Source organism: Giraffa tippelskirchi, chromosome X (genome assembly GCF_054371585.1).
Source record: "Giraffa tippelskirchi isolate mGirTip1 chromosome X, T2T-mGirTip1v1.2.pri, whole genome shotgun sequence".
NCBI classification, from domain to species: Eukaryota; Metazoa; Chordata; class Mammalia; order Artiodactyla; family Giraffidae; genus Giraffa; species Giraffa tippelskirchi.
The window spans coordinates 133,861,508-133,889,397 of NC_137289.1; the positions used below are offsets into that span (position 1 = coordinate 133,861,508).

Here is a 27,890-nt window from a genome sequence, read left to right on the forward strand (position 1 = left end):
CAATAAATGCTGGAGAGGGTGTGGAGTAAAGAGAACCCTCTTACACTGTTGGTGGGCATGGAAACTAGTACAGCCACTATGGAGGACAGTGTGGAGATTCCTTAAAAAACTGGGAATAGAACTGCCATAATACCCAGCAATCCCACTGCTGGGCATACACACCAAGGAGACCAGAATTGAAAGAGACGCGTGTACCCCAATGTTCATCGCAGCACTGTTTACAATAGCCAGGACATGGAAGCAACCTAGATGTCCATCAGCAGATGAATGGATAAGAAAGCTGTGGTACATATACACAATAGAATATTACTCAGCCATTAAAAAGAATGCATTTGAATCAGTTCTAATGAGGTGGATGAAATTGGAGCCTATTATACAGAATGAAGTAAGCCAGAAAGAAAAACACCAATACAGTATACTAATGCATATGTATGGAATTTAGAAAGATGGTAATGATAACTCTATATGCGAGACAGCAAAAGAGACACAGATGTAAGGAACAGTCTTTTAGACTCTGTGGGAGAAGACAAGTGTGAGATGATCTGAGAGAATAGCATTGAAACATGTATATTATCATATGTGAAACAGATTGCCTGTCCAGGTTTGATGCATGAGACAGGGTGCTCAGGGCTTGTGCACTGGGATGACCCAGAGGGATGGGATGGGGACGGAGGTGGGAGGGGGGTTCAGGATGGGGAACACATGTACAACCATGGCTGATTCATGTCAATGTATGGCAAATGTACTTCAATATTGTAAAGTAATTAGCCTCCAATTAAAATAAATAAATTTAAAAAATAAAAGAAAAAAAAGAAGAATCAATTCAACAAAATTAGAGATGAGAAAGGAGAGGTTATAACAGACAATGCAGAAATACGAAGGAGTATAAGAGACTATTATGAACAACTGTATGGCAATAAAATGCATAGCCTGGAAGAAATGGACAGTTTCTTAGAAAAGTTCAGTCTTCCAAGACTGAACCAGGAAGAAACAGAAGTTATGAGCAACCCAATTACGAGGACTGAAATTGAAGCTGTGATAAAAAAAATCTCCCAAAAGACAAAAGCCCAGGACCAGATGGCTTCACAGGAGAATTCTATCAAACATTTAGAGAAGAGCTAATCCTTATCCTTCTAAAACTCCTTCAAAAATTGCAGAGGAAGGAGCACTTCCAAACGCATTCTACGAGGACACCGTCAGCCTGATACTGAAACCAGACAAAGATCACACGCAGTAAAGAAAGCTACAGGTCAGTATCACTGATGAACATAGATTCAAACATCCTCAACAAAATTCTAGCTAACAGAATTTGGTAACGCATCAAAAAGCTCATACACCATGATCAAGTTGGGTTTATTTCAGGGATGCAAGGATTCTTCAATATGCACAAATCAATGTCATACAACATATTAACAAACTGAAAGATAAAAACCATATGATAAGCTCAATAGATGCAGAAAAAGCCTTTGACAAAATTCAGCACCCATTTATGATTAAAACTCTTCAAACAATGGGCATAGAAGGAACCTACCTCAGCATAGCAAAGGCCATATGTGATAAGTGAATGGCAAACATTATTCTCAATGGTGAAAAACTGAAAGCATTCTCCCTAAGATCAGGAACAAGACAAGGGTGTCCACTTGCCCCACTATTATTCAACAAAGTTATGGAAGTCCTAGATATAGCAATCAGAGAAGAAAAAGAAATAAAAGGATTCAAAAAGAGGAAGTAAAGCTCTCCCTGTTCGCAGATGACATGATTCTGTACATAGAAAACCATAAAGATAGTGTCAGAAAACTACTAGAGCTAATAAGTGAATTTAGCAAAGTTGCAGGATACCAAATCAATATACAGAAATCACTTGCATTTCTATACACTAACAATGAAAAATTAGAAAGAGAAATTAAGGAATCAATCCTATTCACCACTGCAGCAAAAAGAGTAAAATATCTAGGAATAAACTTACCTAAGGAGACAAAAGAACCATACACAGAAAATTATAAAACACTAATGAAAGAAATCAAAGATGACATAAACAGATGGAGAGATATTCCATGTTCCTGGGTAGGAAGAATCAATATTGTGAAAATGACTGTACTACCAAACTCAATCTACAGATTTCAATGCTACCCTTATTAAATTACCATTGACATTTTTCACAGAAAGAACAAAGAATTTCACAATTCATATGAAAACACAAAAGACCACAAACAGCCAAAATAATCTTGAGAAAGAAGAAGGGAGCTAGAGGAATCAACCTCCTGGACTTCAGATTATACTACAAAGCTACAGTCATCAAGACAGTATGGTACTGGCACAAAAACAGAAATATAGACCAATGGAACAAGATAGAAAGCCCAGAAATAAACCTATGCACCTATGGGTACCTTATTTTTGACAAAGGAAGCAAGGATATACAATGGCGCAAAGAGAGCCTCTTCAATAAATGATGCTGGGAAAACTGGACAGCTACATGTAAAAGAATGAAATTAGAACACTTCCTAACACCATACACAAAGATAAACTCAAAATGGATTAAAGACCTAAATATAAGACTAGAAACTATAAAACTCTTAGAGGAAAAGATAGGCAGCACACTCGATGGCATAAATCAAAGCAAGATCCTCTATGACCCACCTCCTAGAGTAACAGAAATAAAAACCAAAGTAAACAAGTGGTACCTGATTAAACTTAAAGGCTTTTGCACAGCAAAGGAAATTATAAGGAAGGTGGAAAGACAACCCTCAGAATGGGAGAAAATAATAGCAAATGAAACATCTGAAAAGGGACTAATTTCCAAAATACACAAGCAGCTCATACAGCTCAATACCAGAAAAACAAACAACCCAATAAAAAATAGAAAAAGACCTAAACAGACATTTCTCCAAAGAAGCCATACAGATGGCTAACAAACAAATGAAAAGATGCTCAACAACACTCATTATTAGAGAAATGCAAATCAACACTACAATGAGATATCACCTCACACTGGTTAGAATATCCATCATCAAAAAGTCTACAAACAATAAATGCTGGAGAGGGTGTGGAGAAAAGGGAACACTCTTGCACTGTTGGTGGGAATGTAAATTGATACAGCCACTATGGAAGACGGTAAGGGGATTCCTTAAAAAACTAGGAATAAAACCACCATCTGACCCAGCAGTCCTACTCCTTGCCATATACCATGAGGGAACCAAAATTGAAAAAGAAACATGTATCCCATTGTTCATTGCAGCACTATTTACAATAGCTAGAACATAGAAGCAACCTAGATGTCCATGAAGATGAATGGATAAAGAAGTTGTGGGACATATAGAGAATGGAATATCACTCAGCCATAAAAAGGAACACCTTTGAGTCAGTTCTAATGAGGTGGATGAACCTAGAGCCTATTATACAGAGTGAAGTAAGTCAGAAAGAGAAATATAAATATTGTATTCTAACGCATATATACAGAATCTAGAAAATGGTACTGAAGAATTTACTTACAGGGCAGCAATGGAGAAACATACATAGAGAATAGACTTTATGGGCATGGGAAGACGGGAGGAGAGGGTGAGATGTATGGAAAAAGTAACATGGAAACGTACATTACCATAAGTAAAATAGACAGCCAATGGGAATTTGCTGTATGGCTAAGGAAACTCAAACAGGAGCTCTGTATCAACATAGAGGGGTGGGATGGGGAGAGAGATGGGGTAGAAGTTTAAAAGAGAAGGAATATATGTATACCTATGGCTGATTCATGTTGAGGTTTGACAGAAAACAATAAAATTCTGTAAAGCAATTATCCTTCAATAAAAAAATAAATACATTAAAATTTTTTTGGTATATTGTGTTTTCATTTCATTCATTTCTAAGTAGTTTGTAAGTTTCATTGTGATTTCTCCTTTGACCCATTAGTTGTTTAAGATTCTCCATGTGTGTGAGTTTTCCATTTTTCTTTTGTTACTAATTTTGATATACATTCCACTGTTGTCACAGAAAATAGTTTGCATGATTTAACTCTTTTAAAATTTGAGTCTTGTTTTGTGACCAAATACATGTTCTATGCTAGAGGATGTTCCATGTCCACTGGAGAAGAATGTGTTCATTGTTAGATCTAGTTGAATTATAGTGTTTTTTCACTGTTTCCTTATTGATCATCTATTTTTTCTTTTACTGATGATTTTATTTCATGCTATATTTTAAAATAAGAAAGATTTTTTTTAAATTATTGCTTTGAAATATTTCAGGAAAGAGGAAAAATATATAAAACCCATGGATCATCTACCTAACTTTGAAAGATATCTATATTCTTTTTAATTTGCTTCAGTCAGATCATCTATTATATAAGGAATAAAATTTTACATTACATTTGAAGATTCTTAAATGCCCCTCTTCAGTTACATCCCCATTACCCCTTCTCCAGAGTAACTGTCATCCTAATCATGGAACTTTTTAAGTCCCACATATATTTGTACTCTTTAGTATCTGTGAACAAAATGTATGTATTGTATAGTTTGGTTTATAAAGTTGCTTATAAATGTTATGTTGTAAATGTCTATGAATTGCTTTTAGGTCAACATTATGTTTTTGAGATTTATCAGTGTTCATTCATTTTACTGAATAGAAGAAATATACAGTCCACATTATATGAACTTGACTACAATTTGTGCCATTCTCCTGATGATCTTCTATTTATTCTATCCATTATTGAAAGTGGGTATTGAATTGTGCAGCTATTATTGTAGAACTATTTCTCCCTTCAAATCTGTCAATGTTCCTTTATATATTTTGGGGCTATTTTGTTTGGTATATATATGCTTATAATTTTTGTATTTTCTTGGTGAATCGATCCTCTTAGCAATATACAATGTCCTTTGTCTCTTCTAATGATTTTCTACTTAGACTACTTTTTCTGATATTAGGGAAATAACCTCAGCTCTCTTTTCATCCAGTTCAGTTCAGTTCAGTTTAGTCGCTCAGTCATGTCCGATTCTTTGGGACCCAATGAACCGCAGCATGCCAGGCCTCCCTGTCCATCACCAACTCCCGGAGTCCACCGAAACCCATGTCCATCAGGTCAGTGATGCCATCTAACCATCTCATCCTCTGTCATCCTCTTCTCCTCCTGCCCTCAATCTTTCCCAGCATCAGGGTCTTTTCCAATGAGTCAACTCTTTGCATGAGGTGGCCAAAGTATTGAAATTTCAGCTTCAAAACCAGTCCTTCCAATGAACGCCCAGGACTGATCTCCTTTAGGATGGACTGGTTGGATCTCCTTGCAGTCTTCTCCAACACCACAGTTCAAAAGCATCAATTCTTTGGCACTCAGCTTTCTTCACCGTCCAACTCTCACATCCATACATGACTACTGGGAAAACCATAGCCTTGACTACACGGACCTTTGTTGGCAAAGTAATGTCTCTGCTTTTAAATATGCTGTCTAAGGTTGGTCATAACTTTCCTTCCAAGGAGTAAGCGTCTGTTAATTTCATGGCTGCAATCACCATCAGCAGTGATTTTGGAGCCCAGAAAAATAAAGTCAGCCACTGTTTCCACTGTTTCCCCATCTATTTCCCATGAAGTGATGGGACCAGATGCCATGATCTTAGTTTTCTGAATGTTGAGCTTTAAGCCAACTTTTTCACTTTCCTCTTTCACTTTAATCAAGAGGCTTTTTAGTTCTTCACTTTCTGCCATAAGGGTGGTGTCATCTGCATATCTGAGGTTATTGATATTTCTCCCAGCAATCTTGATTCCAGCTTGTGCTTCCTCCAGCCCAGCGTTTCTCATGATGTACTCTGCATATAAGTTAAATAAGCAGGGTGACAATATACAGCCTTGACGTACTCCTTTTCCTATTTGGAACCAGTCTGTTGTTCCATGTCCAGTGCTAACTGTTGCTTCCTGACCTGCATATAGGTTTCTCAGGAGACAGGTCAGATGATCTGGTATTCCCATCTCTTTCAGAATTTTCCACAGTTTATTGTGATCCACACACTCAAAGGCTTTGGCATAGTCAATAAAGCAGAAATAGATGTTTTTCTGGAACTCTCTTGCTTTTTTGATGATCTGATGGATGTTGGCAATTTGATCTCTGGTTCCTCTGCCTGTTCTAAAACCAGCTTGAGCATCTGGAAGTTCGTGGTTCACATATTGCTGAAGCCTGACTTGGAGAATTTTGAGCATTACCTTACTAGCCTGTGAGATGAGTGCAATTGTGCGGTTGTTTGAGCATTCTTTGGCATTGTCTTTCTTTGGGACCGGATGAAAACTGACCTATTCCAGTCCTTTTGCCACTGCTGAGTTTTCCACATTTGCTGGCATATTGAGTGCAGCACTTTTACAGCATCATCTTTCAGGAAATAGCTCAACTGGAATTCCATCACCTCCACTAGCTTTTCATTACTACTTGTATAAACTATCTTTTCCCATTCTTTCACTTCCAATCTGTTTGGGTTTTGGATCTGAAGTCTGTCTCTTCAGATCTGAAGTTTGTCTCTTGAATACAGCATAAAGGTTGATCATATTTAAAGTCTATTCTGCCAATTTGTGTCTTATTTTTCTGAAGGTTTATTGATTTTAACTATTAGTTTCATGTATATAGAACAGTGATTCAGTACTTTTACAGCTTATACTCCATTAAAAATTATTTCAAAGTAATGGCTATAATTCTCTGAGCTATATAATATATCCTATTGCTTATCTATTTTATACATGGTAGTTTGAATCTCTTATTCCCTTACCCCTAACTTGCCTCTCCCCTTTCTTTTTCCCTCTGTTTACCACTAGTTTGTTTTCTTTTTTTTTTTAATAAATTTATTTATTTTAGTTGGGGGCTAATTACTTTACAATATTGTAATAGTTTTTGCCATACATTGACATGAATCAGCCATGGGTTTACATGTGTTCCCCTTCCTGGACCCCCCACTCACCTCCCTCCCCATCCCATCCGTCTGGGTCATCCCATTGCCCCGGCCCTGAGCCCTTGTCTCATGCATCGAACATGGAATGGTGTTCTGTTTCACATATGATAATATACATGTTTCAATGCTATTCTCCCAGAACGTCCCACCCTCACCTTCTCCCTCAGAGTCCATAAAATTGTTCTATGCATCTGTGTCTCTTATTCTGTCTCGCATATAGGGTTATCGTTACCATCTTTCAAATTCCATATATATGCATTAGTATACTGTATTGTTGTTTTTCTTTCTGGCTTACTTCACTCTGTATAATGGGCTCCAGTTTCATCCATCTCAGTAGAACCGATTCAAATGTATTTTTTTTAATGGCTGAGTAATATTCCATTGTGTGTATGTACCACAGCTTCCTTATACGTTCGTCTGCTGATGGACATCTAGGTTGCTTCCATGTCCTGGCTATTGTAAACAGTGCTGCGATGAACATTGGGGTACACGCGTCTCTTTCAATTCTGGTTTCCTCGGTGTATATGCCCAGCAGTGGGATTGCTGGGTCATATGGCAGTTCTATTCCCAGTTTTTTAAGGAATCTCCACACTGTTCTCCATAGTGGCTGTACTAGTTTGCAGTAAGAGGGTTCCCTTTTCTCCACACCCTCTCCAGCATTTATTGCTTGTAGACTTTCCCACCAACTGTTGGTGGGAAAGTCTACAAGTAGTTTGTTTTCTATATCTGTGAGTCTGTTTCTATTTTTCTTAGTAAAGTCATAAGAAATACAGGAAACTAACAAAATGGAAGAAGTAATTCCTTCTTTATCTTTCAGTTAAGTTCAGTTCAGTCGCTCAGTCGTGTCCGACTCTTTACGACCCCATGAATTGCAGCACGCCAGGCCTCTCTGTCCATCACCAACTCCCGGAGTCTACCCAAACCCATGTCCATTGAGTCGGTGATGCCATCCAACCATCTCATCCTCTGTCGTCCCCTTCTCTTCCCACCCACAATCCTACCCAGCATTAGGGTCTTTTCCAATGAGTCAACCCTTCGCATGAGGTGGCCAAAGTATTGGAGTTTCAGCTTCAATATCAGTCCTTCCAATGAACACCCAGGATTGATCTCCTTTAGGATGGATTGATTGGATCTCCTTGCAGTCCAAGGGACTCTCAAGAGTCTTCTCCAACACCACAGTTCAAAAGCATCAATTCTTCGGCACTCAGCTTTCTTCACCGTCCAACTCTCACATCCATACACGACCACTGGAAAAACCATAGCCTTAGCTAGACAGACTTTTGTTTGCAAAGTAATGTCTCTGCTTTTAAATATGCTATCTAGGTTGGCCATAACCTTCCTTCCAAGGAGTAAGCATCTTTTACTTTCATGGCTGCAGTCACCATCAGCAGTGATTCTGGAGCCCAAAAAATAAAGTCTGACACTGTTTCCACTGTTTCCCCATCTATTTCCCATGAAGTGATGGGACCAGATGCCATGATCTTAGTTTTCTGAACGTTGAGCTTTAAGCCAACTTTTTCACTCTCCTCTTTCACCTTCATCAAGAGGCTCTTTAGTTCTTCACTTTCTGCCATAAGGGTGGTGTCATCCGCGTATCTGAGGTTATTGATATTTCTTCCGGCAATCTTGACTCCAGCTTGTGTTTCTTCCAGCCCAGCGGTTCTCATGATGTATTGTGCATATAAGTTAAATAAGCAGGGTGACAATATACAGCTTTGACGTACTCCTTTTCCTATTTGGAACCAGTCTGTTGTTCCATGTCCAGTTCTAACTATTGTTTCCTGACCTGCATACAGGTTTCTCAAGAGACAGGTCAGATGGTCTGGTATTCCCATCTCTTTCAGAATTTTCCACCGTTTATTGTGATCCACACAGTCAAAGGCTTTGGCATAATCAATAAAGCAGAAATAGATGTTTTCCTGGAACTCTCTTGCTTTTTCGATGATCCAGTGGATATTGGCAATTTGATCTCTAGTTCCTCTGCCTTTTCTAAAACCAGCTTGAACATCTGGAAGTTCACGGTTCACGTATTGCTGAAGCCTGGCTTGGAGAATTTTGAGCATTACTTTACTAGCATGTGAGATGAGTGCAATTGTGTGGTAGTTTGAGCATTCTTGGCATTGCCTTTCTTTGGGATTGGAACGAAAACTGACCTCTTCCAGTCCTGTGGCCACTGTTGAGTTTTCCAGATTTGCTGGCATATCGAGTGCAGCACTTTCACAGCATCACCTTTGAGGATTTGAAATAGCTCAACTGGAATTCCATCACCTCCACTAGCTTTGTTCGTAGTGATGCTTTCTAAGGCCCACTTGACTTCACATTCCAGGATGTCTAGCTCTAGGTGAGTGATCACATCATCGTGATTATCTGGGTCATGAAGATCTTTTTTGTACAGTTCTTCTGTGTATTCTTGCCACCTCTTCTTAATATCTTCTGCTTCTGTTAGGTCCATACCATTTCTGTCCTTTATCGAGCCTATCTTTGTATGAAATGTTCCTTTGGTATCTCTAATTTTCTTGAAGAGATCTCTAGTCTTTCCCAATCTGTTGTTTTCCTCTATTTCTTTGCATTGATCGCTGAGGAAGGCTTTCTTATCTCTCCTCGGGATTCTTTGGAACTCTGCATTCATATGGTAATATCTTTCCTTTTCTCCTTTGCTTTTCACTTCTCTTCTCTTCCCAGCTATCTGTAAGCCCTCCTCAGACAGCCATTTTGCTTTTTTGCATTTCTTTTCCATGGGTATGTTCTTGATCCCTGTCTCCTGTACAGTGTCACAAACCTCTGTCCATAGTTCATCAGGCACTCTCTCTATCAGGTCTAGTCCCTTAAATCTATTTGTCACTTCCACTGTATACTCATAAGGGATTTGATCTAGGTCATACCTGAATGGACTAGTGGTTTTCCCTACTCTCTTCAATTTAAGTCTGAATTTGACAATAAGCAGTTCATGATCTGAGCCACAGTCTGCTCCTTGTCTTGTTTTTGCTGACTGTATAGAGCTTCTCCATCTTTAATTACTTCAAATACAAATGGATTAAATTCTGCAGTTTAAAGGCTTAGATCATATTTTTTTTGCTATTGAACCCCTTTAGTGACTTTTTCATTTCATTTATTGTACTTTCCAGTTCTAAAATTTGATTCATTTTATGATCTATTTTTAAACTGGTTTTCTCACTTTGTTCATATATAGTTTTCCTGATTGCTTTAGTTAGTTCTTCTCACATTTTCTTTGATCTCTTTGGGCATACTTAAGACAGTTATCTAGTAAGTCTGATGCTTGTGTTTCTTCAGGGATGATTTCTAGAGATTTACTTTGTTCCTTTGAATGGATCATTGTTTCCTGTTTTTTGTATTCCTTGTGATTTGTGTGTGTGTGTGTGTGTGTAAAACAGACATTTGAATGTTGCAACTCTGCAAACCAGATTTTTCTCTTTCCCTTTTTTTTATTGTTGAAAGCTGTAATAGTCTTTTTGCTTAGTGACTTTCCCAAATTATTCTTTCAAAGACTGTTTTCCTTGATGTGTGTGTTCTCTAAAATCCCTGTTTCTTAGCTTGATGAGTTCAGCTAGTGTGTTGACAGATATTTCTTGAATACCAGGAGCTAAAAATAAGAAACAGATGATAAAAACCACAACCAAATGGTATAAATGAATATGTCTCTCCAGGCCTTTGTACGTGGGCTTTGTTCTGGGATTCTCTTTGCACAGTTAACCTGGCTTGCACTGAGCCTAGGGGTTGGCCCAAGGTGAAAGATTACAGTCTTCTCAGTTCTTTTCAGAGCATGTATCTTGCCCTGGGCATGTGTACATCTTTCTATATAAATTCTTCCATATACACAGGTGCTGTTGAATGTCCTAATTTGCTAAAGAAATTCTCCCCAGCTTTTGCTTCTGGACTTAGGCAGTTTATTGTATATTCCAGCAGTAGTCTTTTACCCCAGGTGTCAGTGGGTTGGTTAGTTGGGCTTCCAGTGTTTTTGAACAATGCCCTGGGCTTTTCTGACCTTAGTCTGAGTCTGAGTTAGGTGAAATAGTTATGAATACGTTGTATCAGTTGTTCACTTAACTCCCAGACAGGTTAGAACAGACATATACAATAACTTGTAAAAAGATCTGCTTTGTTTTCTCTTGGACCAGGAACCAGCCAGAGTTCCGCAGAGAAATCTTGGTAAAGACAAGTAACTTCTCCACAGAGCTCTCCTGCTGTTTTGAAGTTGTCTTTTCTTGATTCATTGTCTGCTTGATTGCTGTAAATCTTTGGTTTCCAAAGTTCTGAGACAGTTGTTTTTTATAGTTCCTGCTTTTTTTTTTGATGTTTCTGTGGAGGAATGAGAGCTTGGAGTTCCTTATTCTGCCATTTTTTTTTTCTAAATTGTATCATGAGGTTCCTTTTAAGAGAAACTCCCCACTTATTACCCCTAAAGAGGGGAATGTGAGCTAAGAAAATGAAGCAAATAGCATCAGGAACTGAGGCAAAAAGCATGTATATCAGGACATCTTATGATTTAGAAATAGCAGCCAGGGGGCCTCATGGCAGAATTGAGGAAGCAAATATTTAGGAAAGAGATATTGAGAGCTACAGAGAAACCATAAGTAAGAGATCCTGTGGCCAGTAAGAGAAGAGATTACAGCTAATCGCCAGATTTCTCTTGGTTCCCATGTCTTTCCACTTCCAGTGCCTGTGTACCCTTATAAAAAAAAAAACTCTAACAGTCAAAGTTTCTTGTATGCTTTCCTGTTTTTCACAACCTGTAGAACTCAACCTGGCACCATCCTCAAAGGCTTCCATAACTACTCAGACTTTCATGAAATGTATATGAGTCACCTCCCTAACATGGCTTATATTTCTCTTACAAGGCCACCGACATTAATAATGAAAAGGAAAACATGTGACAAGGGCTCGGGGCCGGGGCAGTGGGATGATCCAGAGGGATGGGAGGGGGAGGGAGGTGGGTGGGGGGTTCGGGAAGGGGAACACATGTAAACCCATGGCTGATTCTTGTCAATGTATGGCAAAAACTATTACAATATTGTAAAGTAATTAGCCCCCAAGTAAAATAAATAAATTTATAAAAAAAAAAAAAAAAAAAAAAAAAAAAAAAAAAAAAAGAAAAGGAAAACATGAGAACAAATGTCTCCAATGAAACCCACTCATGTGAAAAATAGTTCAACACACCAGCTATGGCTGAATTCATTCATCCTTAATAAATAAGCAGTTGCCCTTTTTTTTTTGTTTGGCCAAATTCAAAGCATAGTAGAAATTTGAATTTATCTTCAGACCTTGTAAATTCCCCTTTTTCTGGCAATGGAATACCGTAGTGGAAAGAATCTTCATGAAAAGTTGATAGATGCATCTCAGATGAGCTTATTAAAGAAAAGTTACAACTGTATTTACTCAAAGCAGGCATGGAGAAGCACATTAGAAGGGAGACAACTGCCTTCTAAGAGGGTAGTGGAGACAGAAGGCAAAATAAGCACTAAGTCAGACAATTGTTCAGACAATTGCTTTTTGAGTAGAAGAAGGAAATGTGCTCCAAGCAACTATATAATACTGAGGGTGAGTAATTACACTGTGTACAAAATGCCCCTGCTATTGGTGTGCTGAGAAACTTCTAAAATGGATGAGACACCAGAACCAGTCTGCCTGCTTACATGCTGAGTCAAAAAAAATGGAAAATCCCTTGGGGAGATTTGAGGACTCGAACGATTCTTGTGGAAGTGCTGCTGATTGAAAAGTGGCAGGTGGTTGGTGGTATGCTCTCACCGAGATAAATACCTTTTGAATCTATTGGCAGACATCTCAGGGACTGACACTTGAATCAAGCTGAAGGGACACAGGGGGCATTGTTCCTCTTGTTTTATTACCGGAAATAAAGTTTGGGTAAAAGATGTACAGTCGTGTTTCTTAATCATTTTTTCCCCAACTCATTTCTTTTTTAAATAAGCATAGAAATCTCATTCCCACCAGTAATGTTATTTCAAATTTCTGAGTAAATTAAAATATGATTTAAACTAAATCAGTGTAATGAGACAAAAGAATACTTCATTTTCAAACTAAAGACCAATCCTTTTAAAGTCACTAAACAAGATAACAAAGCTATCAAATTGAATTTGAAAGTCAATTTATCAGGCTATCAAGTTAATCAAGTTTCTTGAATGCTCTAAACATTCTGTAGCCTTCATGTTTGTATCTTGTGCCTCTCTCTATAGAGATAGAGGTGTATCACATATATATATCACACCTCTCTTAAGAGAGAGTTATAAAAGAGCACAAAATAGTTGTTGTTAATACGTTTGTGAAACAAGACTTTCACTTTGAAGTTAGCTACCATGACAGAGTTATGATTCTGCTTTGAATCAAGGGAAGATGATGTAAGTACCACAAAAAATGCATAAACAAGTACTATTGGAAGGAAATGATAACAATAAATTGTTTATGCCAGAAAAGGCTTCTCAGGGTGGGTTAGAGTTGTCCTGGGCGTTGAAAAATTAGTAGGAATAAGATAGGAAGAGAGATGGGATAGCTTTGCAGTCCTTTAAGATCCTGTTATCTTTCAGAGACTGTCCTGACTCTGAGGACACTATGTACACTATCTCCTCATCCCACTATTACACCTCTAAAATTTTATTGAGATCCTTGTAAAACCCTCCATTCGGTGCGACTTTGTAGTGTTGGAAACATGGAGTGAAAGTGAAGTCACTCAGTCGTATCCAACTCTTCATGACCCCATGGACTGTAGCCTACCAGGCTCCTCTGTCCATGGGATTTTCCAGGCAAGAGTACTGGAGTGGGTTGCCATTGCCTTCTCCAGGGAACATGGAGAACATGTAATAATTGTTTTGGGTAGGCCGAGTTATGCTTGCTCCTTGGAAGGAAAGCTATGACAAACCTAGGCAGCATATTAAAAAGCAAAGACATCACTTTGCTGACAAAGGTCTGTGTAGTCAAAGCTACGGTTTTTCCAGTAGTCATGTACCGATGTGAGAGTTGGACCATAAAGAAGGCCGAGCATGAAAGAATTGATGCTTTTGAACTGTGGTGCTGGAGAAGACTCTTCAGAGTCCCTTGAACAGCAAGGAGATCAAACCAGTCAATCCTAAAGGAAATAAACCCTGAACATTCATTGGAAGGACTGATGTTGAAGCTCCAATATTTTGGCCATCTGATGGGAAGAGCCGACTCATTGGAAAAGACCCTGATGCTGGGAAAGATTGAGGGCAGGAGGAGAAGGGGGTGACAGAGGATGAGATGGTTGGATGGCATCACGGACTCAATGGACATGAATCTGAGGAAACTCCAGGAGATAGTGAAGGACAGGGAGCCTGGCATGCTATAGTCTATGGGGTCTCAAAGATTTGGATACGACTTAGTGACTGAACAACAAAAACAAGGCCAAGATATAGCCAGTGACTTATATAAAAGAATGGAAAGAAACTGGTTGCAAAGAGAAGACACTTATCTTGGCAAAATGGTAGCCTGCAGCTGACCTTCATGATAGTCTAGGTTGATCCTCGGCACTGATGTTGAATTCCTGTCTTGCTCTTACATGGGAAACCAAGATAATGTGCCTTCTAAGTGGCTTGTAGTATCTTTGTCTCACCAAGATTTTGGGCCCTGAATAAAATGGATAGACATGTTTAAAAAAAACTCAACTTTTCATACATAATCACTGTCTGATATGCCTTGAAAAATGAACATGCTATCTCAATTCCATGGGCAAAACTTGGTGAGCAGCAGACAGTTTTAAGGACTCCTATATTGAGTTTTTATGAAGAATAAACTAGTACAAGCAAAGAAAGGAGGAGAGCAACAGAAGATGAGATGGTTGGATGGCATCACTGCCTTGATGGACATGAGTTTAAGCAAGCTCTGGGGGTTGGTGATGGACAAGGAAGCCTGGCGTGCTGCAGCCCATGGGGTCCCAAAGAGTCAGACATGACTGAGTGAACTGAGGAAAGAAAGAACTGTTACGAAGGCTAAGGCCTGGAATGCAGTGCAAGCTCCTTTTAATTGTGCCTGCCAGCCACTTTGCTCTTTACCCCACTTGCCCTGTTTTTATTTTCTTCCCCTGCTCTGCATTCAGAGCCAACTCTGGAGTGTTTTGAAAGCTCACCATGTGCCCTGAAGCTCTTTTCTCTGAAAATGGTATAGAATTGGCCACTTAAGATTGTTTCCCTGCATTACTGTTCTCTTTTGAGCTGAGTGTAAGTGTTCTACAAATCTGTTTGGGCTCCATTTCCACCTTTGTTGCTCTATGGGTATGTCATTTAGCCTCTTTTCAGCTTAGGGTGTTCTAACCTTGAGGGAACAACAACAAAAAACCCCTAAAGAACCTTGAGATGCTTTCTTTGTAAACTTTCAGTTGATTTGAGCTTGATTTTGGCCACAAACTAAATCATTTAAGTATTGTCAGTGTTGGCCTACTCTTTTCCTTTCCCACCTTTAGTCCTGGGACCCCAGCAGTTATCTCATCCATGCCTAGAGCATTACAGATGAAAGCATCACACGATAACTGAGGCTTTATACTTCAGTTCAGTTCAATCGCTCAGTCATGTCCGACTTTTTGCGACCCCATGAACCGCAGCACGCCAGGCCTCCCTGTCCATCATCAACTCCCGGAGTTTACCCAAACCCATGTCCATCGAGTCGGTGATGCCATCCAACCATCTCATCCTCTGTCGTCCCCTTCTCCTCCTGCCCCCAATCCTTCCCAGCATCAGGGTCTTTTCCAATGAGTCAACACTTCTCATGAGGTGGCCAAAGTATTGGAGTTTCAGCTTCAACATCAGTCCTTCCAATGAACACCCAGGACTGATCTCCTTTAGGATGGGCTGGCTGGATCTTCTTGCAGTCCAAGGGACTCTCAAGAGTCTTCTCCAACACCACAGTTCAAAAGCATCAATTTTTCAGCGCTCAGCTTTCTTTATAGTCCAACTCTCACATCCATACATGACTACTGGAAAAACCATAGCCTTGACTAGATGGACCTTTGTTGGCAAAGTAATGTCTCTGCTTGTAAATATGCTGTCTAGGTTGGTCATATCCTTCCTTCCAAGGAGTAAGCATCTTTTAATTTCATGGCTGCAATCACTTAGAATCTTTAAAAACTTCATATGGCTTCTAAACAGCAGCAGGGTCAAATTTATACTCCTTAGCATGGCCAATGGATCTTTAATATGTGACTCCAGTATACTTTTTACAATCCAGTGTGGTGCATACCTTGACTATACCTTGTACATATCCTTGTGGAAGGGTATGCACTTCCACACCACCAGGTCTTTGCTCACACCAGAGACTCTCTCCTGAAGACCCTTTCCGTAACCTACTTCTACAGTCTTCAAGATCCAACTAAATATGTCACTTCCTCTATACATTTGACTGTGTTGTTACTGTTTTAGTCACTAAGTAGTGTCCGAGTCTTTGCGACCCTGCGGACTGTAGCCTGCCAGACTCCTCTATCCATGGTATTTCCCAGACAAGAATACTGGATTGGGTGGCCATTTCCTCCTCCAGGGGATCTTCCCAACCCAAGGATTGAACCCACGTCTCCTGTGTCTCCCGCATTAGCAGACGAGTTCTTTACCACTGAGCCACCAGTGTATAAGCCACCAGTGTGGGTGTATAAGCCACCTACATTCGACTTATACCCCACTCACAAATTAAGTTTTCTTAACAGTGGTTTCAGTCAAGATAGGCCAGGTTTTACTGTAGTAACAAATGACTTCCAAATCTTAGTGATTTAAGTTGAGTTCTCATTTATGTTACATGTCCGTCTCAAGTCAGCCTTTTCTCTCCTCTGGGGCCCAGGCTGGCAGAGCAGCTTTCATCTGGGATAATGCTGTCAGTTGGTATAGGGAAAAGTAATGGCTCTTAGCTCAGAATGGAGAATGTCAATTCGATTTATATTTCATTGGCCACAAGAAATCCTGTCATTTGTCATTGGAATGAGGAGGTATAATATACACCCAGAAAGGAGCAGATGATGTATTTTTTAGATTGAGGAATAATTGACATATAAAATTATACTGGTTTCAGATACACAACATGATTCAGTATTTGTATGCACTGTGAAAAGATCACCACAATAAGTCTAGTTACCATCCATCACCACACAAACTTACAAACATTTTTTTCTTATGATGAGACCCTTTAAGATTTACTCTCCTGGCAACTTTCAAATATGCACAATAATATTATTGGTAATCGTCATGATGCTATACATTATCTCCCCATTACTGGTTTATTTTGTAACTGGAAGGTTGTATCTCAGGATCCCTTTTACCTATTTTGCCCATCTCCAATGCCACACCCCTCCTGGCAGCCACCATTCTTTTCTCTGTAAGCTTTGTTACATTATGTTTGTTCAGTTGTTTTGTTTTTAGATGCCACATGTAAGTGAAATCATTCAGTGTTTGTCTTTCTATGCCCTCATGAATGAGATTAGTTTTCTTATAAAAGAGACCCCATAGAAATATTTCTCTGTCTGAGTTGTATCACTTAGTATAATCCCGTGTATGTCCCTCCATGTTTCTGCAAATGGCAGGATATTTCACAGAGACTGGGGATGTGTTTCAGTTTGCTCTCTGTGCAGAACTCTTAGGAGGGTAGTCTTCCTGGAGCTGTCTCTTCAGTGGTCGTAGCCCTAGGGGACCCAGGAATGGAAGCCTCCGTGGCCACAGAGCCAGGCAGTCAAGGAGTGTCCCCTGTGTGCACCATGTGTGCTGCTATCTCTGGCAAGGCAGAGCGAATGCATAGGATGGGTGCCCACTGGCTGGTTTTAGCCAGGCCATGGGAGAGTGCAGGGCTGTGGCACACCCACTGTTTGTAGCGAGGCAGCTGTAGTTCCTTACAGCCCTTTGGGTCTCCTGGGTGTCATCCCCATAGGTTTTCAAAAGCTTTGGGGCCTTGTCTCTCCAGGGCATGCCCAAGGGTTGGGGAACCTGATGAGGGACACAAACCCCTCACTCCTCAGTGAGATGCTTCAGACTTGTGAGAATGCTCCCTGTTGTGGGTCACTGTGCTGCGGGTGGGGTTTTGTGCAAGACTGCGTCTCCTCCATGTCTACCCATCTCGATGTGGGCCCTTAATCGTTCATTGTGAAGGAGAAGTTTGTTTAGTTTTCTGGTCTTTTTTGGGGTGAATTGTCCCTTATGTAGCTGTAGATTCAGTGTGTGCATGGAAGGAGGGGAGTTCTAGATCCTCCCATGCTGTCCTCTTGGACCTGAAATGAGAAGCTTGTATTTTGAATATTAATATAACCAACTCAACAATTCCCCACAATACTTTGACTATGTCACGGTTGTATTTGTTATATAGTGTTATTGTTTATCTTGTCCCTCTGGCCTCTGAATTCATTAGGAGCGGAGAAAACGTTTATTTATTTATTTCTATAGTTTACACTGTACCATCAAGGTATGTAAGAACTGCTTAATAATTCTTTGTTGACTAACTGGATAGACAAATGAATAAATCATTTTTGGCTTAAACCCTGTTGGGACATTTGAAAAAAAGAAAAACTTATTCTATTTAAAATTGCTCTGTGTCTTGGGAAAATATATTTTGGGTGAAATATTCTTATGGTGTCTTTTGGACCTTCTGCCTCTGAATTATTTTCACAAAATATGAAATCTTTGGGAGCCAGTTGGCATCCTCATTAGTCACTGGCAATCATCCATTTGACACCAGCGAAAATACAGGCATGCTACATTTCCCACGAGGGCTCTAAGTTAGGGAAACTCCCAGCGGTGAGAATACATCATTATCCTTTCTGTTTTCAGATGTCACATATGATGCTCTTTCTGTCTCCTGTTTGGATAAAGAGCAGTCTTATACACATGCTGCTGCTGCTGCTAAGTCGCTTCAGTCGTGTCCGACTCCGCCTGACCCGAGACGGCAGCCCACCAGGCTCCCCTGTCCCTGGGATTCTCCAGGCAAGAACACTGGAGTGGGTTGCCATTTCTTCTCCAATGCATGAAAGTGAAAAGTGAAAGTGAAGTCGCTCATTCGTGTCTGACTCTTAGCGACCCCATGGACTGCAGCCTACCAGGATCCTCTGTCCATGGGATTCTCCAGGCAAGAGTACTGGAGTGGGATGCCATTTCTGTCTCCCTTATACACATGAGCCTTTGAATATTGAATCAGATTGGTCCACACAATGGGGCTGGCCTCTCACAAGTGGCTGTGTAAGTGATGTTGCTTCAAGTGACTCCAGGACGCTTTTCCTGCTTCCAATTCATCATTTCTATAGTGTTTCAGGGCCTCATAAAAACGACTACCATTCAGTGTTCATTAGTTCCACCTTGCTTCTGCTCCTTTCCCTGTGCCCCTCCCCCATAGAGGTAGCAGTTACAGCTTGGCTCTTTTTTTCCCCATTCCCTAATGCAGGCACCTTACATTTTAATAATTTAATTTAATTTGGGTTGAGAAGTGTAATTTGTGCAGCAAAAAACGTATGCATTGTATACTGGGTGTTGGGCACTGTGTGTTCTCTTAAGTTCACAGTCTAGAGGGGATGATGGACCATTAAACCAAGAAATAAAATGTGGTGTGATAAGCGTTATGGTAGAGGCATTCTTGGAATGCACAGACATGGGCCATCTGTAATGTGGAGGTGAGCAGTAGATGTCATATGACTCTTAAACAATGAAAGAGTGTTGTGTAACTTGGTGGTAGATAATTGAGACAGAGGACATAGCAGGTATCTCCGTATGGTACATAGCATGAAGGTGAGGAAGATCATTTGAACCTTTTGTGAGCTGGCAGAAGTCTAGGATGATGATTTTAGAAAATGATGCTGGAGAGGGGAGTAGGGGTAGGTCATGGTGAGTCTTAAGACATCATTGAAGACAGTGGGCTTTTAGTTTTGAGTTTTGGAATGTTAATTTCAGATGGAAGAGTAAGGCAATGAGTGTAAGTGAAGAGGAGGCATTTCTGTTGGTGAGAAATGATAAGAGCTATAACCATAGCAATTGGCAGTTAGAAATCATTGTGATAAGAGGGAGTAGAAATAGAAGCTTCTGACTGCTCTCATCTGGTGGTGGGGCCAAAAGGAAGGAGGGAAAGAGAAGAGGCTAGAAAAGCTGGCAGGTTTCTCATGGGTAAATAGTAGTATCTTCTACCCAGATGAAGCTGAATACCAGGTCAAGGGGTTGAAGAGTAAGACAGGCTAGGGTGAGAGATAAAATAATAGATTTTAAAATAGTGGATTTAAGAAGCTTATATGACACTTAAATGGTGATACTGTGATGTCTAGTAGGTAACTGAGTTAACAGATTTAGAGTTTAGTAAACTTGTAGTAGACAAAGGGAGTTGACAGCTACTAGTGCTGCATCAATTTCAGTTAAATTCAATGGGGAGAGGGAGAGAAAATGAGAGAAAGATTGCCAGAGAGTAAAGGAGGGAGAGAGAAATAAAAACTATGATCCGAGAAAACAAGAGTATTGTATTAGTCAGGGTTTTAGTTTCAAGACATAGGAATTGAGATTGAGCCCTAGTTGATTTAAATAGAGTCACCAGGAAAGCAGGAGGACCAAACATGGAGGTTTCCTAACTAGGATGAGTGCTGCAAATCATGCCAGATGACTCTTTTGCTGCAGATCCCATTGCTGTTAGTTTCATAGATTTCACCAACTCTAAGCCACTTTTTACCAGGATAGATTTAGCAGGGTTCCTGCTTTATTCTGTTACTCGTTTTTATACCAGGCAGGGTTCTAACAGGAAATAGCATGCTCAAAAGGATCACAAAAGAGAATTTGAAGAAGGGACTAGATATTTGTAAAGGAACAAGAAGAGATGGTGACGCACTTGGGAGCTAGCAACGGCACCCCTGGGTCTGTAGGGGAATGGAAGGGAGCAGGTACAAGAACCCAGCAAGATCTGGTACTATAGGAGAGAACCTGTGGCCTAAGCCAGAGGAAAACAGCCATTGCCAAATTACATCTCAGTGAGGAAGAAACAGAGGGAATAGATAGCTCAGCTTCACTCTCCTCTGGCCCTCTTATCTCTTGCTAGTATGTTTCATTGGCCAAACATAATGGGAAGGATGCTGGCAAGGAGGGCCCAAGGGATGTAGTGTCCACTTCTTGAGCACACAGAGCAGGGTGGGAAATGGATCCAGAGAGGTAAATGTGAATACTGAGCACAGCTTCCAGTTCAAATGATTATTTAACCATGGTGTGGTTTCTAGGGAACTTGGGGAAGCAAGCCACTGACATGTTCAGAATGCATACATGAAGTGAGGCTGTATTCAGATGATTGAGGGGAAAGATAAGCCAGAGAGATTGACAACTGTCCCCTCAGTGGCCAAGGTTAATGCCCTGAGAAAAACAAACATTCAAGATAGAGGCATGTAAAGAGCAGGCTTTGAAAGCCAGGTAAAATGGTGCAACTAAAGAGGAAGGAAGGAAAACCAGGGAGGACCATAGTCAGATAGGCAGAATCACTAGTGTCAGAGGCTCAGAAAGGTTGACTGAAACAAGAGCTGTTTCTCTGGGGTGGTAGGTGTGGAAACTATCACCAAAAAGTGAATGAAAGGTGCTGATGTGCTGAAAGCGACTGTATATTACTCTTTCTTTGAATCTTAGTGGTTTTTGAAGAAAAGGAGAGAGAAAATGATCGTTTGTTTGGGGATGATCATGAATTTGTTTTTGTTTTTCAGTTCAGTTCAGTTAAGTCGCTCAGTCGTGTCCGACTCTCTGCGACCCCATGAATTGCAGCACGCCAGGCCTCCCTGTCCATCACCAACTCCCGGAGTCTATCCAAACCCATGTTCATCGAGTCGGTGATGCCATCCAACCATCTCATCCTCTGTCATCCCCTTCTCCTCCCGCCCCCAATCCTACCCAGCATCAGGGTCTTTTCCAATGAGTCAACCCTTCACATGAGGTGGCCAAAGTATTGGAGTTTCAGCTTCAACATCAGACCTTCCAATGAACACCCAGGATTGATCTCTTTTAGGATGGATTGATTGGATCTCCTTGCAGTCCAAGGGACTCTCAAGAGTCTTATCTGACACCACAGTTCAAAAGCATCAATTGTTCGGCGCTCAGCTTTCTTCACCGTCCAACTCTCACATCCATACATGACCAATGGAAAAACCATAGCCTTGACTAGACGGACTTTTGTTGGCAAAGTAATGTCTCTGCTTTTAAATATGCTATCTAGGTTGGCCATAACCTTCCTTCCAAGGAGTAAGCGTCTTTTAATTTCATGGCTGCAGTCACCATCAGCAGTGATTCTGGAGCCCAAAAAAGTAAAGTCTGCCACTGTTTCCACTGTTTCCCCATCTATTTCCCATGGAGTGATGGGAACAGATGCCATGATCTTAGTTTTCTGAATGTTGAGCTTTAAGCCAACTTTTTCACTCTCCTCCTTCACCTTCATCAAGAGGCTCTTCAGTTCTTCTTCACTATCTGCCATAAGGGTGGTGTCATCCGCATATCTGAGGTTATTGATATTTCTCCTGGCAATCTTGACTCCAGCTTGTGTTTCTTCCAGCCCAGCATTTCTCATGATGTACTCTGCATATAAGTTAAATAAGCAGGGTGACAATATACAGCCTTGACTTACTCCTTTTCCTATTTGGAACCAGTCTGTTGTTCCATGTCCAGTTCTAACTGTTGCTTCCTGACCTGCATACATGTTTCTCAAGAGACAGGTCAGATGGTCTGGTATTCCCATCTCTTTCAGAATTTTCCACAGTTTATTGTGATCCACACAGTCAAAGGCTTTGGCATAGTCAATAAAGCAGAAATAGATGTTTTTCTGGAACTCTCTTGCTTTTTCGATGATCTTTTGTTTTTCAAATGCCTATTATATTTGAGTTTCTGCCTAGGGGCCTTTGCATGTATTTTATCCATTTGTCCATTGATGGACACTTAGATGCTTTTTTTCTGTACCTTGGCTTTTGTAGTCAACTCTGGGATGAGCATGAGGGTGCAGGTATTTCTTCGACAGAATGATTTCATTTCCTTAGCAGATATTCCCAGAAGTGGAATTGCTAGGACAGATGGTAGTTCTATTTGAATGAGGAATTTTTTTTTTAAAGAAGAGGAAATCTGAGTGTTGCTTGTGGGTGTGGAAAGAGCTTGTAAAAAGTTAGTGGAGAGAATATAGTGTACACTACCAAGAGAAATTCCTCCCTCTTACTCTCTTTCTCTGTTTGCTCATTTGTCTATGCTTTATTTTTCTACCTATGTACCTACCTGTCTATATAAATTTTTAAAAGAGATTATCCCAACTATGCTATTTATGGTTCTTATTTTTAATTATTTAGATAAAAATAACTACATATTACAACCATAATTTTACCTACTTATTCACAGAAAATTGACAAACGTAATTACATATATTTAAAGTGTCAGTTCAGTTCAGTTGCTCAGTCGTGTACGATTCCTTGCGACCCCATGGACTGCAGCACGCCAGGCCTCCCTGTCCATCACCACTTCCGGAGTTTATGCAAACTCATGTTCATTGAGTTGGTGATGCCATACAACTATCTCATCCTCTGTTCCCCTTCTCCTCCTGCCTTCAATCTTTCCCAGCATCAGGGTCTTTTCAAATGAGTCAGCTCTTCACATCAGATGGCCAAAGTATTGGAGTTTCAGCTTCAGCATCAGTCCTTCCAATGAGTATTCAGGACTGATTTCGTTTAGCATTGACTGATTGGATCTCCTTGCAGTCAAAGGGACCCTCAAGAGTCTTCTCCAACACTACAGTTCAAAAGTATCAATTATTTAGTGCTCAGCTTTCTTTATAGTCCAACTCTCATATCTGTACATGACTACTGGAAAAACCGTAGCCTTGACTAGACGGACCTTTGTTGGCAAAGTAATGTCTCTGCTTTTTAATGTGCTGTCTAGGTTGGTCATAACTTTTCTTCCAAGGAGAAGTGTCTTTTAATGTCATGGCTGCAGTCACCATCTGCAGTGATTTTGGACCCCAGAAAATTAAAGTCAGCCACTGTTTCCACTGTTTCTCTATCTAGTTGCCATGAAGTGATGGGACTGGATGCCTTGATTTTGTTTTCTGAATGTTGAGCTTTAAGTCAACTTTTTCACTCTCCTCTTTCACTTTCATCAAGAGGCTCTTTAGTTCTTCTTCATTTTCTGCCATAGGGTGGTGCCATCTACATATCTGAGGTGATTGATATTTCTCCCAACAAACTTGATGTTCCAGCTTGTGTTTCTTCCAGCCCAGCATTTCTCATGATGTACTCTGCATATAAGTTAAATAAGCAGGGTGACAGTATGCAGCCTTGACGTACTCCTTTCTCAATTTGGAATCAGTCTGTTGTTCCATGTCCAGTTCTAACCATTGCTTCTTGACCTGCATACATTTCCCAGGAGGCAGGTTAGGTGGCCTGGTGTTCCCATCTCTTGAAGGATTTTCCACAGTTTGTTGTAATCCACACAGTCAAAGGGCTTTGGCATAGTCAATAAAGCAGAAATAGATGTTTTTCTGGAACTCTCTTGCTTTTTCGATGATCCAGCAGATGTTGGCAATTTGATCTCTGGTTCCTCTGCCATTTCTAAAACCAGCTTGAACATCTGGAAGTTCATAATATGATTATTTGACATACATTGTGGAATGATTACCAAGATCAAGATAATTAACATATCCATCACGTCACGTAGACTTTTTTTTCCTTTTTTCTTTTTATTTTTTTAAATTAGTTTATTTTCTATTTTTTTAACTTTACAGTATTGTATTTGTTTTGCCATACATTGACATGAATCCACCATGGGTATACATGTTTTCCCCTTCCAGAAGCCCCCTTCCACCTCCCTCCCCATCCCATCCCTCCAGGTCATCCCGGTGCACCAGCCCCGAGCACCCTGTATCATGCACTGAACCTGGACTGGCGATTCGTTTCACATATGATAGTTTACATGCTTCCATGCCATTCTCCCATATCATCCCGCCCTCGCCCTCTCCCATAGAGTCCATAATACTGTTCTATTTATCTGTGCCTCTTTTGAAGTCTTGCATACAGGATTATCTTTACCGATTGACTAAATACCATATATATGTGTTAGTATACTGTATTGGTGTTTTTCTTTCTGGCTTACTTCACTCTGTATAATAGGCTCCAGTTTCATCCACCTAATTAGAACTGATTCAAATGTATTCTTTTTAATGGCTGAGTAATATTCCATTGTGTATATGTACCGCTGCTTCCTTATCCATTCGTCTGCTGATGGGCATCTAGGTTGCTTCCATGTCCTGGCTATTGTAAACAGTGCTGCGATGAATATTGGGGTACACGCGTCTCTTTCAAGTCTGGTTTCCTCAGTGTGTATGCCCACCAGTGGGATTGCTGGGTCATATGTCAGTTCTATTTCCAGTTTTTTGAGGAATCTCCACACTGTTCTCCATAGTAGCTGTACTAGTTTGCATTCCCACCAACAGTATAAGAGGGTTTCCTTTTCTCCACACCCTCTCCAGCATTTATAGCTTGTAGTCTTTTGGATAGCAGCCATTCTGACGGGTGTGAGATGGTACCTCATTGTGGTTTTGATTTGCATTCCTCTGATAATGAGTGATGTTGAGCATCTTTTCATGTGTTTGTTAGCCATCTGTATGTCTTTGGAGAAGTGTTTGTTTAGTTCTTTGGCCCACTTTTTGATTGGGTCGTTTATTTTTCTGGAATTGAGCTGCAGGAGCTGCTTGTGTGTATTTGAGATTAATTCTCTGTCAGTTGCTTCATTTGCTATTATTTTCTCCCATTCCGAGGGCTGTCTTTTCACCTTGCTTATAGTTTCCTTTGTTGTGCAAAAGCTTTTAAGTTTAATTAGGTCCCGTTTGTTTATTTTTGCTTTTATTTCCAATATTCTGGGAGGTGTGTCATAAAGGATCCTGCTGTGCTTTATGTCAGAGAGTGTTTTGCCTATGTTTTCCTCTAGGAGTTTTATAGTTTCTGGTCTTACTTTTAGATCTTTCATCCATTTTGAGTTGATTTTTGGGTATGATGTTAGAAAGTGTTCTAGTTTCATTCTTTTACAAGTGGTTGACCAGTTTTCCCAGCACCACTTGTTAAAGAGATTGTCTTTTCTCCATTGTATATTCTTGCCTCCTTTGTCGAAGATAAGGTGTCCATAGGTGCGTGGATTTATGTCTGGGCTTTCTATTTTATTCCATTGATCTATATTTCTGTCCTTGTGCCAGTACCATACTGTCTTGATGGCTGTGGCTTTGTAGTAGAACCTGAGGTCAGGCAGGTTGATTCCTCCTATTCCAATCTTATTTGTCAAGATTGCTTTGGCTATTCGAGTTTTTTTTCTATTTCCATACAAATTGTGAAATTATTTGTTCTAGTTCTCTGAAGAATACCGTTGGAAGCTTGATAGGGATTGCATTAAATCTATAGATTGCTTTGGGTAGTATACTCATTTTCACTATATTGATTCTTCCGATCCATGAACACGGTATATTTCTCCATCTATTTGTGTCCTCTTTGATTTCTTTCATCAGTGTTTTATAGTTTTCTATATATAGGTCTTTTGTTTCTTTAGGTGGATATATTCCTAAGTATTTTATTCTTTTCATTGCGATAGTGAATGGAATTGTTTCCTTAATTTCTCTTTCTGTTTTCTCGTTGTTGGTGTATAGGAATGTAAGGGATTTCTGCGTGTTAATTTTATATCCTGCAACTTTACTATATTCGTTGATTAGCTCTAGGAATTTTCTGGTAGAGTCTTTAGGGTTTTCTATGTAGAGGATCATGTCATCTGCCAACAGTGAGAGTTTTACTTCTTCTTTTTCCAATCTGGATTCCTTTTATTTCTTTTTCTGCTCTGGTTGCTGTGGCCAAAACTTCCAAAACTATGTTGAATAGTAGTGGTAAGAGTGGGCACCCTTGTCTTGTTCCTGATTTTAGGGGAAATGCTTTCAGTTTTTCACCATTTAGGATAATTTTTGCTGTGTGTTTGTCATATATAGTTTTTATTATGTTCAGGTATGTTCCTTCTATTACTGCTTTCTGGAGGGTTTTTATCAGAAATGGATGTTGAATTTTGTCAAAGGCTTTTTCTGCATCTATTGAGATAATCATATGGTTTTTATCTTTGAATTTGTTAATGTGGTGTATTACATTGATTGATTTGCGGATATTAAAGAATCCTTGCATTCCTGGGGAAAAGCACACTTGGTCATGACGTATGATCTTTTTAATGTGTTGTTGGATTCTTCTTGCTAGGATTTTGTTAAGGATTTTTGCATCTATGTTCATCAGTGATATTGGCCTGTAGTTGTCTTTTTTTTGTAGCATCTTTGTCAGGTTTTGGTATTAGGGTGATGGTGGCCTCATAGAATGAGTTTGGACGTTTACCTTCTTCTGCAATTTTCTGGAAGAGTTTGAGTAGGGTAGGTGTTAGCTATTCTCTAAATTTTTGGTAGAATTCAGCTGCGAAGCCATCTGGTCCTGGGCTTTTGTTTGCTGGAAGATTTCTGATTACAGTTTCAGTTTCTGTACTTGTGATGGGTCTGTTGAGATTTTCTATTTCTTCCTGGTTCAGTTTTGGGAAGTCATACTTTTCTAAGAATTTATCTATTTCTTCCAAGTTGTCCATTTTATTTGCATGTAGTTGTGGGTAATAGTCTCTTATGATCCTTTGTATTTCTGTGTTGTCTGTTGTGATCTGTTTTCATTTCTAATTTTGTTGATTTGATTCTTCTCCCTTTGTTTCTTGATGAGTCTGCTAATGGCTTGTGAATTTTATTTATCTTCTCAAAGAACCAGCTTTTGGCTTTGTTGATTTTTGCTATGGTCTCTTTTGTTTCTTTTTCATTTATATCTGCCCTAATTTTTAATACTTCTTTCCTTCTACTAACCCTGGGTTTCTTCATTTCTTCCTTTTCTAGTTACTTTTGCTGTAGAGTTAGGTTATTTATTTGGCTTTTTTCTTGTTTCTTGAGGTGAGCCTGGATTGCTGTGAATTCTTTATCAGTTGTTTCCCTTAGCACTGCTTTTACTGTGTCCCA

At 39.9% G+C, this 27,890-nt stretch overlaps 1 long non-coding RNA gene across 1 annotated transcript in view; it reads left to right on the forward strand.

Moving 5' to 3' along the window:
• Positions 1–27,890, forward strand: part of LOC145537166 (uncharacterized) — a 112,398-nt gene that overhangs the window by 62,865 nt on the left and 21,643 nt on the right. The window contains exon 6 of the long non-coding RNA XR_014076244.1: positions 18,689–18,983. This is a non-coding gene — a long non-coding RNA (uncharacterized LOC145537166). The remainder of the gene's footprint in view (positions 1–18,688; positions 18,984–27,890) is intronic.